General features: G+C 38.7%; 1 protein-coding gene across 1 annotated transcript in view; it reads right to left on the minus strand.

The window, feature by feature from the left end:
• Positions 1-16,041, minus strand: part of DNER (delta/notch like EGF repeat containing) — a 344,569-nt gene that overhangs the window by 47,145 nt on the left and 281,383 nt on the right. The window lies entirely within an intron of this gene.

Genomic DNA, 16,041 nt, shown 5'->3' on the forward strand with positions numbered 1-16,041 from the left:
GGTGGCAGAGATGGGGTTCAAAACCAGATCTTAAGACTCCCATTCTGTTCTCTTTAACTGGCCTGTGCAGAAGAAAGTTGGCCTTTTATGGTAAGGGATGATGCTTCTACCATGGGATTCAAGGAGCTGGGATCCTGGCTACCTAAATGTAAAAAGCATATTGGAGAAAGAAAATTAAGGTACTGTCCATCCCTGCCCCTACATTTGTTATGATAAGGCAGAAGGAGAAGGAGGTGGAAAAGGAGAGGACAGACAGACAGACAAAGAGAGACAGAGGGAGGGAGCAGGAGGGAAGGGGAGGAGGGAGAGAGGGAGAGGGAGAGAGAGAGAGAGAGAGAGAGAGAGAGAAGGAGGGAGTTAGAAGGAGAGAAAAAAGGAAGGAAGAGGGAAAGGAGAGAAAGACAGAGAAAATCAGTAACATTCAATGCACCAGATGGTGGTAATGCCAATGACTGGCCTTAATTCAATTATAAAGTGAGTGAGATTCCTAGTGCTCACTTATAACATAGAAAGAGTGTCAGAGATAGCTATGAAATCCCTCCTAGAAGGAGAAAAGTCCTTGTGGTGCACTGCTGAGAGTTTTGTTTTGGCCTTGAAGATGGCTCCTTAGGAAAGGTGTGAAATTCCCTTGAAAAGGTTAACTCTTTAAAAACTGCCCTTCTGGGTATCCTTGAGTTTACCCTAACTTGCCATGAAGTTCATGAATACTCATTGCCCAGCTAACACCTTCTGACCTTTGGACTTGACCTTTATAAAGAAGGTGGCAGCCCAGAGAGAGAGAAAGAGGAGAGTGCTTACAGAGGAATACACAGAAGAGACAGACTACACACTCTGTAGCACTTGGGTCCCCTGTGGGGGACTCAAGGGAGTTTCTTATGTCCTGAAATAGCATCAATTGAGCAGAAGTGGAAAAGCGCAAAGATACTCTCAGAGCTAGAGCCACAAGGTAAGGGAGTAGATCTAAACTTTGCCCTTCCCTTTTTCTTCTTCCATATGGCCCCACCCACCATGCCTATACTTTTCTGAATCAAAGGGCCCCTCCCTGGCCCCTACTCTCCTGTCTGTTGTCATCCCCATTAGAATATAAGGCAGAGACTGTCTTTGCCTGTGGATTTGTAGCACAGTACTTGGCACATAAGAACTGCTTTTCTATTAATTAACTTATACATTCATTCTCAAATAGGTGAGCAGGTTGTGGACAAGGAAAGGATGTTGACTTCTTAGAAACCCTGAGTTCTCTTCCTTCCGCATCAACTCTGCAGTGGTACTCCATATCTAGAGGGCTGTATGGATTGTAGTGGTTCCTAGGGAAAATGGGGTTCACCAAAAGAAAGGGGTTGTTGGTCATCCTGGCTACGTCAAATGCTTTTCTACTGCGACAGAGCCTCAACTTCAGGGCAATACTATGTCTGGAAAATAAGCTAGGTCCTTGGGAGAGTCTGAAGCTCACTAGAGAGGAAAGGAGAGTGGTTTTGATTATTTACAGGCTTTCCACTGGGTGACATAAAGTCTGCCCCATCATCTATCTCGTTAGCTGGAGTGGTGGTCTGATAGCTAAGGGACCTTTTCTTTCTCTATGGAGATCTACACCTGAGACAAATTCTTATGTTTCCAGGGGGAAACCCAGGGTTGGGGCACAAAGAGAAGAGTGATTTGTGAGAGTCATCTAAGACTGAATCCAGTCCATTTGCACCCAAAGTTTTAGCTCTAGGCCACAGGCTACATACATACATCATCATAAAACCACAGAATCTCAGAATTGGAAATGGCTTCAAAGGTGATCTAGTCTAATGCTCTCATGAAGCTTACTAGACCATCAGCTCCCTGGGGGCAGGGGTCTCACTTTATCTAAATTTCCAGTACCTAGCACAATGTTCTACATACAGCAGAATCTTAGTAAGCATCTACTGAATGAATGAATAATGCATAAATTATAGAAGTAGTAGTTTCTTTCATGGACATGAAAACCATTTTCTCTTCCAAATCAATTAGAAAAATAATCATTTTGACCTAAAATAAATATTCACATTAAAATAAATTTAATTAGGATGGGAAGTACTAGCAGTATTTTTTCTTTTTCAGGCAGAAAATAATGCCAGTTAAAGGAATAATGTGGCATTAATGTGTTTTAAAGTTAAAATCTGGGGTGAGGGGAGAAATTATGTTATCATATGACTACTTAACAAAACATTTAAACTTTTATGTAATTAGTCCCCAATAAAGCAGAATTTTTAAGAACAAATGATTGTTCTCACTGGAGATTTAACTCCTTGATTTCCAAATACTTCTAAATTATAGAGAGAAAAGATAAGATTCCCTAAACTTTCCAAAAGATACTCCATTTATTTTGATCGGTGAAGACATCCATGCTGCTGCCAATTTTTCAAAAAACAAGCCCATTTTGGGATGGGCCCTTCCCAGACAGGGAGAAACATGTGAAGCCATTCAAATAGTATTAATATTGTTGGCTCTGGCTTTAAATAATCAGGATAAATAAACGCCTGTCCAAGTGGGAATGAGTTCCATTCACTTTCTTTGCCTTTGTAACTCATCAAAGCCAAATCCTCAAAGCCCAAATGTCTGTCTCAAAAGGCTCTTCTCATGGGTTCCATGGTTTATTTATTCTGCTTATCACAGATGTGGGAATAATTTTGTATTTGCCTTGTCAGTAAACCTTCCTCAAAAAGTGTAGATATTTTAGCTGTTTTGGATAACATTTTTAATGTTTTTTTTTTCTATTCTGTATTTGGACAAGGCCAATGACCTACCTAAAGAAACATGTGTTGATGATGATGACAATGATGGTGGTGGTGGTGAGAAAAACCAGCCCTACTATAATACTTGAAGGTTTGCAAAATCTTATCTATACATGTTAAGCTTCACAACAGCCCTGTGAAGTAAGTGTTACATGGGGTATAACCCATACATCAAAAGCATAGTTGCTGTTTTGGTCTTCTTTTACTTAGCACAAATACATTTTCTAAATTTATACAAATACTTCTTCACCCTGTACCAGATTAGTTCAAATATCTCCTTTCCAGTCTTATTACAAATTACACACCCCACTCCATACTGTTGATGAGACAGCCAAACTGCCCTTCTTATCGTCCTTCATACATACCATCTCATTTCCCACCTCTGCACCTTTGAACTGGTTTTGCCCCATGCCTTAAAGTACTTCCTCCTCACATCCATCTCTGAGGATCCCCAGTTTCCTTCAAGGCTCAACTCAAATGCCATGTTCTACGTGAAGCCTTTCCTACTCTGTGCCCCACCCTTCAGCTATTTATTCCTCTTGCCTCCTACCACCTGCCCACCCTGCCAATCAACTTGTATCTATTTTGTATATTCCTGTGTATGCAAATCTCTGCTGGCTAGACTATGAAGATCTCAAAGACAATTTTTGCTTTTGTATTCCCAGCAATTAACAAGACACCTGCCACATGATAATTACTTAATAATTGCCTGTTAATTATTGATTGATTTCTATTTGAAATCATTAACAGATTCTTTCCTTTAAAGTGATCCTCCTCCCTCTTCCTTCATGTCTTAGATTGGTGGAATGAGCACTGAACTTGAATTCAGGAGCCCTGAGCTCTACTACTTACCATCTTTTGGTAAGTAGTACTTTTTGCCTGAGCCTCAGTCTCCTTGTCTAAAAATGGAGACATAATGACTTTCCCAGTCATGACTCCTATATCTCCTATATGAGACACCTCCTTCTCTCAAGGCAGCTCAATACCTTTTCTGTGACTTACAGCATTAGACAACTGTCCACCTATCTGACTTGCCCAGGCACCCACAGCCAGTAGTGTCAGAGGCAGGACCTAAACCCAAGTATCCCTGAATCTAAGGCCAGCTACCAATCTACTATGCCATGTTGTATAGAGAAGAAAGGGTAATCTGTGGACTGTCTACATACACAACAGAAATCTATGTAATGTCATAATACCTAGAGTAAACATACCAGGATTTTCAATGAACCCTCTGTGGTATACTCTTGGGAGGACATGGAAAAGACTTGTACAGGATAGATAAATGAGGCAAGGGCTGAGATCTGTATCATTGAAGGGAGTACCTACATTGATGAGATCAGAGATTCAATGAAGTATCAAAGAAATCAAATGATAGCTATTAAGGCTTAAAACTGCACTAACACTTTGGGACATGATGACAGACAGATAGATAGATAGATAGATAGATAGATAGATAGATAGATAGATAGATAGATAAATAGAAAAAAGATAGAAAGAGAAAAAAAGATGATAGAAAGATAGATAAAAGAGATATCTAGTAGATATATTGATAGACTAGAGATATTTATCTCAAATCTTTATATCTATATATGTATGTACCCACAACTCTATCAAGAGATGAAGATTGAGATATACATATATGCATGTATGTTATGTTACATATATGTGTAAATATGTGTCTATATACTTCTCTGCTAACATTCTCATGATAACATCCAAGAAACTTAAAGAATAATTTATAACCTTGATATAGGTTTGATGAATTAATGGTTTCAGATATTTACTCAGCCAAAATTAAGAAAAAATTTACTGAAATCATTCATGATTGTTTCATTTTTTTCAGACAGTACAATGATCTTTTCCCCTCTACAACATGAAAAGCAAATGACGTTGCAATCCATTTTGCAGACATGATCAAACTTAGGAAATTTTTGTGTCTTCGTTAAAAAATAAAGGTTTTGTTTTCTGTGATTATCTCATTCTGCAAAGTATGTAGTCCCACTAATATCCTACCCCACTGCTTTATCATGATAGGGATGCTATTCCAGGTTTTCAAAATCTAAGCCAAAATCTAATACCAAGCTGCAAAGGGGTTAGGAGCAAACCCAGTGATCTGCCACGTATCTGTCAATGGAGGACCAGCCCAGCAATCCTACAAAGATTCCTCTCCTCAAATTGACCAACAAGTAGGGAATTTCTTTGGCCACAGCAACTCAGCTCCCCAGGCACAAAAGGGTCACCATCTACACCAGGGGAGGGAGCAATCTCATTGATTAAATCATGGATTTTTGAGATATTAAAGAAGTCTCATAATAGACTAGAATATACTTTCTGATCATTTGATAGAAGGTGGCAAAGAAACCGAATATTTCTAAGTAAATATAAAAAGTGACTTCATACAAAACAGAAACTTGCTTTAAAAAGGAGGATGGGCAGCTCACTTACCTCTTTGCAGAGGTTGGAGACTAGAGGTGCTGCCTATTCTATCCACAGTCAGACATGGTTGACAGGTTAATTGCTGAACTGCTCCCCTCCCCACCTTTATTTTTTAATCTTTGTCAAAAAGATTGGTTTAATTGAGGAGGGATGTTATATTTGGAAATTAGGGTGATGGAAAAACAAAAGACATCAATAAAATAAGACTAAAAAAAACCATCATTTCACCCCTGTGGATAATTAGTTCATGGCAATGACTGAGGGTCTAAAGAAAGTAACCTGATCCTAATTAAAAAAAAAAATACCACTCTTGTTCTTGTAACAGAAGGAATTGAATTTGGAATCAGAGGTCCTGGAATGGAATTCCAGCTTGACAATTCACTACTCATGTAGGAATGGGCAAGTCACTCTCAATTTCCTCATCTAGATCATTGCTAAAGTTCCTGCTAGCTCTAAATCTCATGGTTCTAGATTTCATTATCATTTGACAACTTTGCCTGTATTATGAGTGAAATCACAGGTCTAGTCTCTATCTGCATTCAGTAAATGTTCACCATAAGAAAGAAAACTGCCTGGGCATACACCCTAATGAAATGTGCTGCGGCATCTGCTTATGCCTTGGACAGAATAGACACAATACTTTTGGTTTAGTTGATTTGACACATGGTATATCATGTGCTTTCTTCATTTTTCCCACTGATAAGCAACAAAAATTCCCTTTTTCTTTTAGCTTCTATTAATGGGCAACGTCATAGATTGGGAAGAGTTCAGACTTGATTTCTAATCCTAGCTCTGACACAATATTAATGACAACAATAACAATGATGATGGTGATGATGAAGATAATAATAGCATTCATATAGCAATTAAGGGTTTGCAAAATGCTTTATAAATGAGATCTCATTTGATCCTCACAACAACTCTGGGAAGTAAGAGACTATTGTTATCCCGAGTTTTTAGAGGAGGAAATTGGGACATGCCAGAGGTTAAGCAGCCAGGGTCTCATAGCTAGTAAGTATCTGAGTTTGAACTTAACATCTTGCAGCCCCAGTCCAGCACTATCCATTTCAACAAGTTACCTCCCATCTGCCACAAGGCTCTGTCCCTGGTGCTGTTCAGCATTTTTATGAGTGACTTGATGAAGGCATAAAAGGTATATTTTTTTTCAAATTTGTGGATGACACAAAACTGGGGTGAGGGAAGGAGCATATTTGGACAACACAGAACAAGTGGGGTGGTATCATCAGTACCTGATAAGATCTTAATTGGTTCTAAGGAGGGAACAAAATTAATCGGACAAAAGACTAGTTTAAACCTGTCCTTAGAAAGACAGAATAATGACCAAGGGTTCAAGTTGCCTTATCAGGCTTGCAGAAATAATGGTGCTGTGTTTGGCAACTACTGGCACATTGGGAGCTGTCCTGCTTCCTTTCATGATAGGCAGACTTCATGGAAAATAGAACATTTGAAGTCATTTTTTCTTTGTTATTTTGACACCCCTCTGAAGAGCAGGGCAGAGTATTCCTCAGCATCTCTGTTGCTACCTTGAAGGAATTATTTCTTTCCTCTTTCTGGAGAGATGAAATAAAAATACAAAATCCTTTTTGTCTCTGATAGGGAAATTAAAACATCATAATAGGTCACCCATAGCAGTTATAGATGCTGCTTTCTCTGCTTTGGGCAAAAGAAAAAAAAACATAAGCTTATCGTGGTTGTCAGCGTTCTTTCTAATTTGGATCAAACCCATGAATCATTACAAACCCTTTTAGCAAATGGCATATATTTCACCTGTATTGTTTCCAAGTAAAATCCTTTAAAAACCAAATCTTAATAGGGTCCTTTGTTGTTGTTGTTTATCTGTGTCTGACTCTTTGTGACCACATTTGGAGTTTTCTTGGCAAAGATACTGCAGTGGTTTGCCATTTCCTTCTCCAGCTCATTTTACAGATGAGAAACTGAGGCAAATGGTTAAGTGACTTGCCCAGAGTCACTCAACTAGTAAGTGTCTGAAACTAGCTTTGAACTCGAGTCTTCCTGACTCCATGCTCAGCGCTCTATCCACTGGGCCACCTTACTGCCCATAATAGGGTCCTAGAAGGTCTTTTCAGGAAAAAGGAAAACTGTATAGGCATAATCACTGTTTACGCTTTTTCAAGTGATCTGAAGGAGACCTTCACAGGAGCTTCTCTGATGCATTAATGTTAATAATAATAACAGCTTATATTTTAATAGTGTTCAAGGTTTTAAAGCACTTTGCATATATATAAAATTTAATCCCCCCCAATAACTCACTCTATCCCCACTTTACTGATGAGGACATTGAGGCTCAGAGAGGCTTTGGTGACTGGCTCAGCAACACAAAGATAGTAAGTGCGTAAGGTAGGATCTGAACCCACGTTTTCCTGACTTCAAACCCAGTATTCTACCCATTAGGTCTTGTTGCCTCTTCATAGACAGTTCCACAGGATTCTTAGGGGGAAGTAATCTCTGATATAATGGATAAGAGTACACTTGCATGGGCACACACACACACACACACACACACACACACACACCCAGGCACGCAAGCACACACACGGAATGCAATAAAGTAACCATGAAAAAAGAAGGAAGTTCTCAAGTGGCTGTTACTTCCAAGTCATCCTGTTTGTGAATGGCCAATGTTGCTTTTCACTTCTGTTGCCTTTTTGCTCATTTTGATTGCTTAATAGTATCGTGCCAGAGGAGGAAGATATGGTGGAAAAACACTCAAACCAGAACATTTTTCTGCTTGTTAGCAATTCTTGTAAAATTTGAATGGGAGAAAGGGCCAAAAGCAATAGTTGAAGTGAGGCCTTAAATCACAGAGCCTCATGACTACTTTAAAAAATGCATCATTTAACCATGATATACTTTGCTTTGGTCTTCCCAGTCTTCCAGTTTAGCAGATAATTGGGAGCAGTGCTCCTAAAGCCCATGTATCCTAAGTTGTTGTTTGTCCTTCATTCTTGAAGAGGACCAATAATATCACAAGGGTGATGTCTTGACTTGGGCACAAATTGGATTTAAGTGAGGCAGAGCTATGCAAAGTCGTCAGCCTCACTCTCTCCTCCAGAGTCAACAAATCCAGTGGCAAGACAAAAGTCAAGATGACTGGTGATGATCCAGGATGCCATAGGTAATCTTAACCTTTCTAAATTAAGGTCTTTCACCTGCCTCAGTTTGTCTGAGGCAATGCCAGTGATTAGGGGTAAGAACAGAGATGGCCCAATTTACCATCACAAAACTATCAGTCTGGGAGGGGAAGACCTTCAGAGTTTCTGGCCAGAATAGAAAACAATTGCTATTTACACTCATTCTAAGCCATCAAATCCTAAACAATGAGCCACAAAGGCTTGGGTGAGGGCGCTATTACTGGCCATTCAATAAGAGCCAGAGTGATTTGGGTTTAATGGCATAGTTTGGTAGCTCCATTTGAAACACAATGGGCTTTTTCTTTTCCAGTTAGGCAATGGGATTAATTGACTTGCCCAGGGTCACACAGCTAGAAAGTGTCAAGTCTCTGAAGCAGGATTTGAAGGCAGGTCCTTCTGACTCCAGGGCTAGTGTTCTATCCACTGAGCCACCTAGTTGCCCCACAATAGGCTTTTTAAAAGCCTGTTTTTTCAGAGCTATATTTCAAGAAATCATAAATGAAGACTGCTGCAGGACAAAAAGTAAATTGTCCTAGCTTTTGGGAAAAAAAATTAAGTTTTTGAAGGCTAGTCATGTTGTGGAAGCCAAACCCAGCCACTGGGTGTCTATGTTTGATGAATGGTGATGCTATTGACCCATCACCTGCAGGGTAGGCTGAGGAATTGTCCTGCTAGAGGATACTTGGAGTATGGCTTTTTCATGTACTGTTACTGTTGCCTCATCCCCTCTGCCAGTAAGGGCATGCCTTTAAGATTGAGCAAGGTTAAAGGCTCAGGAAGCCTGTGCCCATAAACAGAGCAGAATTTGTCTTCTTGGGGATGAAACCCATATTCTTTTGTTCATTTAGTACCATGCTATAATTTTTTTTGGTTGTGCACTCCTCTAAGTAAACATTTTTTAGCGTATACCTCTACTTTCTGTATATTTACTTATTTGTAAAATGTGTTTATGTATTAGTGAAATAATAATTTCATCTATGTTATATATTACCAAAAAATAGAAATTATAGAAAGACAAGATAAAAATGAAATAATATTTGATCCTAGAGGCAATGGAAAGCCACTGAAGTTTGGTGAATAGGGGAATGACATGATCAGACTTTCTCTTTAGGAAAATTCTTTTGGCAGCTATGTTAAGGATGAGTTGAAGTAGGAAGTGAAATTGAGGCAGGCAGAGTAAATTGGAGACTTTTGCAATAATCCAGGCCAAAGATTGTGAGGGTCTGAATGGTGGTCATGTGAGTAGAGAAAAGGGGACTTGGCAATTGATTGGATGTGTAAAGTGAGTGAGAATGAGGAGTAAGATGACATAAAGTTCAACAATCTGTGAGACCTGAAGAACCCCAGGAAGGAGAGATAATGTAAAGCCATCTGAGATGTGGACTGTAACCCATTCATGCCTCCTCAGCCTATAGGAGTCACTTTGTCTCACCCAAACTGAAAAGGAGGAGACTAGCCTCTTACTCACTCTTTACTGCTCAGATCTAGAGCCTGCCGGGGGTGAAGTCAAGTATGTTTCACAGGAGGAAGATGGAAATTTTCCCAATTGCACCTCCCAGTGGCTATTGCTGATGGTGGCTCGGAAGCACTTAGGAGTGGACTCTTGGCATATAGAAGGTAAGGGTACGAAAAAAATGGAACCTTGCATACTAGAAAGAGAAGGTTGCATGGGCAGTGTTGGGGAACAAGGGTAGGTGTGATTGTGTTGAAGACAAACCTCACCCAACTATCATGGAGATAATAGTATGCGACCCATCTTTTGGCTTTTTTATTGTTTGACCACCATCCTTCAGATAAGGCCACAGCCCTAACTTTGAAGACCATTCCTCTAACCAACTGAACTAATTAGCCCTAGATGAATACAAGACCTAAGCAGCATACTAAAATGCAATTTAGAAACCAAATAAGGCAAATAGCATCACATGGCATAGAATATGATGCAATCCAACAAGCATTTATTAAATGCTTACTGTGAGTAAACCATGATAGATACTGGCAATTCAAATAGAGACGGAGTTGGGGGGGGAGGTGGGGACAGGACAGTTCGAGCCTTCAAAGAGCTGAAATAAAAACAAATAAGGATCCCTTCTCTTCAAAAGTGGAGGTTATGTAAGGGGCTGGATGTCTTTCTTTCCACTGTGACAACTCTACATCTTGTGGCTAATTACAGAGGGATATGATGATCACTCGCTAACATTTTCAATGAGCAGCTTGATAACTAACTGTCTGTCCTAGGAAAATTCTGACTTCATTCTGGGTTCTTTTGTTGTTGTTTTTTCTGGGACAGGGAAAAATTAGCACAATTCTAAGTGTGTATAGGGGATGAGGAGGAAGGTGCTGATCTTATTAGAAGATGACCTTTTTTTTTAAACATAAAGAACAACAGATCATTAAGCATAGGCTATTTCCAATTTGTTTAACAATAAGAAAATTGTGTGTTTTAATATGTGAAGAATATCCTTAGAGAAGTTGAAATTTATAGCAGTTATGAGGCCAGTTTATATTTGTTTGAAATCATGGAAGGAATCTGTTCTTACATCCATAATTGTGAGAAACTGCTCTAAATTATGGGCAACCATAGCAAAATGACCAGAGATCTTACTTCCCTCTTATTTGGATTTCTGTTCAAAATATTTAAGAAAAAGAGAAAGAGCATAGATTTATAAATGACAGGATAGAGACCATTATTGAATATAGCCCTAAAGAGAAAGCACAAGTAAAGTAACAAACTTTTTAAGCAAACATATGAGAACTTAAACATACAAATAGGTATTTTCCTTTAAAGTAGTTACCCCAGGAGAAATGCACTTATTCCTACAGTATTATCACTTTTCAAATGTTGCTAGAGCTCCTCTTTGGCAAATGAATTCAGGGCAGTTAACCAGGAACCCAAGAGAACCAGTCTCATCATTTCATTAAAATCAAACGTGATTAATGTGACTTTTTTTTTAATGTTTCTTTTGGCCACTAGAGGGAGGATTTCACCTACAAAATCATAGAATCTGAGCCTCAAAGTTGGAAGGCACCTCAAAGGCCGCCTCCTTAGACAGGGACCCCTTCTACAGCATCTCGGACAGACACGACTACGATTGATAAGGAAATTATCATCCTCAACAAGGCTGTCTCATATTTTTGGCTATAGTGGATTAATACCTGCCTCTTCACAGTTTCTCCCCATTGCTTCTAGGTTCCATCCTCTGGGGCCAAGCAGAAAAAATTTAACACCTTCTTCTACATGATAAACCTTTAAATATTTGAAGACAGCTATCACGTTATCCGTCTCCTCATTTTTCATTTCTCCAGGCTAAATAACCCCAAATGATTCTCTTCAAATGATTCTCTTGTGCTTTGTCTAAAATGCTCTCACCATCCTGATATCCCTGCTAACCATCTGGATCCTGATTGTCTAACAACACCTCCCCCTAGTTGATGTTTTAACCCATAACAGGACTTTATCACTATTTCTTTGTGGCTATTCAATGTCATATGATTTGATCTAGCCTCTGACACCACACCAGTAAGAGAAAGAATTTTCACTTTCTAATTTGCAAGAGAAAAAGAGAGGAAGGAAGAAAGGAATGAAGGAAAGAAGGAAGGAAGGAAAGAAGGAAGGAAGGAAGGAAAGAAGGAAGGAAGGAAGCAAGGAAGGAAGGAAAGAAGGAAGGAAGGAGGAAGGAAGGAAGGAAGGAAGGAAGGAAGGAAGGAAGGAAGGATAGAAGGAAGGATGGAAGAAGGTAAAGAACAACATTACGTTTAGAGACACAAAAACTAAGATTTATAATTTTGGCTTTGTTAGACCTTCATTTTTCTCATGAGAAAGTATTCCTCAAAATACTGATAGAATTGCTAAGGACAGGCAATTTTTATGTATATTTATAAATAATATATTTACTAATTTCTAAAGTAGTCCGTCCTTGCTATATTACAACTGATAGAGATTTACTTAATGTGATGGGGCATTTAATTCGCTTTAGAATTTAAAATAGAAAAATTGTTGCTTTCATATGATGAAGAGAAAGAAATCCCAATCTATGACTATTTATCCATACAGAGTTTTCCATTTTGTCATTGACTATGAACAGCAAAAAAGTTTTAAATGCTATACAGGAGGAAATGCCATTTTCTTTATGCAGCTATTTTGAATATTTTAATGGCTATGCAGGTAAAAGAATTCATTATAATGATTTCCCCTGGTGGGGAATATGGATTCATTAAAATGTATTACCCTCAGGTAAATAGGCCACTGTAGGGTGGGTAGTACTACAGTCTTAATTCCTCTGATGTTTAATGAAGAACTATGAAAAAAGATTTTCCAGAAATGTAATTTTCTTAAAGTTCTCAGTGTTTCCCTCCAAATATTAATAAGTTTCCCTGATATTCCTCACTGGGCTGATTTTCTCAGTCAACTTCAACTACAATGAGTAAGGTGTGAAAATAAGTAAAAACACTTGCAAAAATATTTGCAATGTTATGTTTATGGACAGAAGTTAAAGTTCAACAGACCATGACTTATTTTAAACAAGCTCTAGCTTTTAGCAGGCCCTATTCTATTAAAAAAAATTGAAGGCTTAAGTAAATTCAGTGCTTGTGTTTTTTATAGCTAAATTACATGTGAGTGACCACTGGCTTCAAAGCCAAACTGAAAACTCACAGCATTTTCATTGTTTCATTTTGAAACAGTCAATTTGGGAAGGTTAGGGGGGAACAGAGAGGGAGAGAGTTTGGAAAGATGGAAATCACAATCAAACTGTTATTTTATTAATGCATCAAGAAAGGTTCCCCACCCCTGGCGTTAGGCTCACCTTTTACCAGCCTACTAAAGTGCTCCATTTTTAAAGACCTCCTTCAAAAACTAAAACATGACACGCCAGTAGGTTTTTAAAAATATAATTATTTGTTCCCTTTCAAAAACTGTAAATCTGTGGTTATAAAATCAGTAGTAGGTACTGTGGCAAAATTATTTTTACTTTTACTTCAAGGCATCACAACTAGGAAAAAATAATCATGGTATCCTATGCATACATATATATGTATATGTGTGTGTGCATGAGTTTCCAATGAGAAAATCATTCTAATCAAAGACTCCTACAAGCCTCAGATGAGAGCCAATAAGCTTCTGCCACAAGTACAGCAAATGCACAAGTAGAAAGCATTACAGAATAGGTGGATTTGGGGCCAGGAAAAGGATAGGATTAAGGCCTCCAATTCAAAGTACTTGTCATTACAGAGTGGATGGAGTGAGCAGCTGAGGCAACACAGGGAGCAGATGGAAGATTGGAAAAAGATTAAAGACTAAGGCAGGGCTACAAAGCCATAGAAGCAAAAAGGAAAAGAGAGGTTCTAGTTACCAAGCAAGTGTCTCTAATAAAAAAAAAATTAGGGAAAGCAAAATATAACTGATGTCATGAGATTCATTTCAAATTAAATCCTTTGTGGGTTCACCAGATTGGCGTAAAGCATATTTTAACTTAAAAGTAGAGTGCCATTAATGTAATGAACAAGCTACAACAGAGTGAAAACATGAAATTACACAGAAGTGGTAGAAAAGACGTCATCAAAGAAACGCATAATTGAAATGGAAGATTGTCCAATCTCGTAGCAAGAGGAGGAATCATCGACGCTCCATTGGTATATTGGTGACGTCAATGGAATTTAAGGAAGGCCCCCAGGACATTGGATTGACTCCTCTGATTAGCTTATGGGAGAATATATTTATATTTATTCTATATATATTTATACCTGTACATATTGTCTTCCCTGGCTTAATTCAAATGCCTTGAGAAGAGGGATTATTTTAATTATTTTTAATTCTTTTTATTTGTACCCTAGTGCCCAACACTATACTTGGAACATAGGAGGTGTTTAATGAATACTTACAGATTAATTGTCTGGTCTACGTGGATAAGAGTCAATAAGACAGACAGGCATGAATGGGCTATGATCTGCTGTGTTGAGGGGAACATTAGTGAGATCATACAGATTCATTGGAGTACAGGAGTTTATCATTACTTAATGCAAGTGCTTTCTGAGTGTTTAGTGTGATTTGTTTTGTGTGTTTAAAAAAAAAATACGACCCCTATAACATGATCCCTTTCTTCCCCATCTGTAGTAGCCAACCATGAAAATGGAATCAAGTTCTAATTTTGGCTTTGTCACTTAGTGTCTGCATTACCTTGGATAAGTCACTTCACCTTTGCTGTCCTCCATTTTCTAATCTGTGAAATGAGGGGGTTGCATTTCATAATCTCCAAGGTCCAATTCTGTGAAGTCAGCCATGGTAAGAACCAAGTGCTAATGGCATATGGGAAATGTGGTAATGTGTTTGTCATATCCCTCAAGCAGAAAACCAAACTGCCATAAAATACGGAATCTAAGGAGTCCACCAGCCAGAGACATTTGGACTAATGGGAGCTATTTAAAATTCCTCCCAGGTTTCATTTCAGAAACAGAACAGAAATAAACCCAAAAAAATAAATAAATAATTGAATGGCAGCCACCACCTGCCGTAATGGAGGAAGGTGTCCATTTTGGACCATGGTAGGATTGCAGGCTTGGGTCAGTAATATCATATTCCTCACTTCCATCACAGGCTTTCTCCAGCTCAGAATGACTTCAAGCATCCCAGATACACAAAGAAACTAGAATCTGAATTGAGATTTACTGACTGAATAATTCATTCCTTTCTCCTCCTATTTGATCCAGCTGCCCAAGTTTTTCAGCAGTCCTTGAGGGGTCATTCCATTCAGGCTCGAGGGGAATGAACAACAGAATCTAGCCCTCAGATACGCTATGTCTATAATAAAGATGATAGATTCTTTTAGGGGCTAGTTTATTTAGCACTAAACAAGTTGGGTATATTCAAAGTCACAATACAGTGGCTTTCAGAAATATTTTCCCCATCCTCCATTAGCTTATTAGTATTCCTTAGTTAAAACTTGATCCAAGTTAATATACTTGAGTAGAACATGCTTCCTGCAAATATCCATGAGGATATTTTCACTTAAAAAGATGTCAGCCCTGCAAGCTCCCAAGTCCACAGCGGGAAAGCTAGATGGTATATGACTCTTTGATATTCAGGGCTTAAACCACAAAGAACTTTATAGAGAAAATTAACAACCTGAAATCTCACCTAGAAGAAAACTGGCTTCCAGAGAAAACTTCAGAGCACACATAAAATGTGATCTGTGCCCTCGAAGGAGAGCCAAGACTATATTCTGTGCTGACTGCATCGATGGAGAGGTTGTTAAAAGTAGCCTCAAGAAAAATACATTTGCTCACCCAGGAGGTCAGACAGCCGTGAAATATCAAAAGTGTAGTTTTTATTTTGCCTACTGCTACTACTTAGGATTCTCAGGGGATTGGAGAAGCTTAACCTGGAAAGGAAGAGGCAAAGCTTCCCAGTCCCGGAGTTAGCGGTTCTTTCTATAGGACACTTCCATCTCCTGCCTGCATCCCTTGCTTGGGTGACTCCCAACTGGGGGCCTCCTCACTCCCATCTCTTGCAATCTCTAGCTTCCTTTATAACATAACTCAGGAAAACGTAAGGTCCTTGATGTCAGGGAAAGTTTCTTCTTTGGCCTCTGTATCCCTAGCATAAAGCATTGTGCCTTACGCATAGTAGGTACTTCATAGAAGATTACTGAATTGAACTTAATTGAGTTGAATTAATTGAGCAA

Source organism: Vombatus ursinus, unplaced genomic scaffold (assembly GCF_900497805.2).
Source record: "Vombatus ursinus unplaced genomic scaffold, bare-nosed wombat genome assembly UNPS02014810.1, whole genome shotgun sequence".
Classification (NCBI taxonomy): Eukaryota; Metazoa; Chordata; class Mammalia; order Diprotodontia; family Vombatidae; genus Vombatus; species Vombatus ursinus.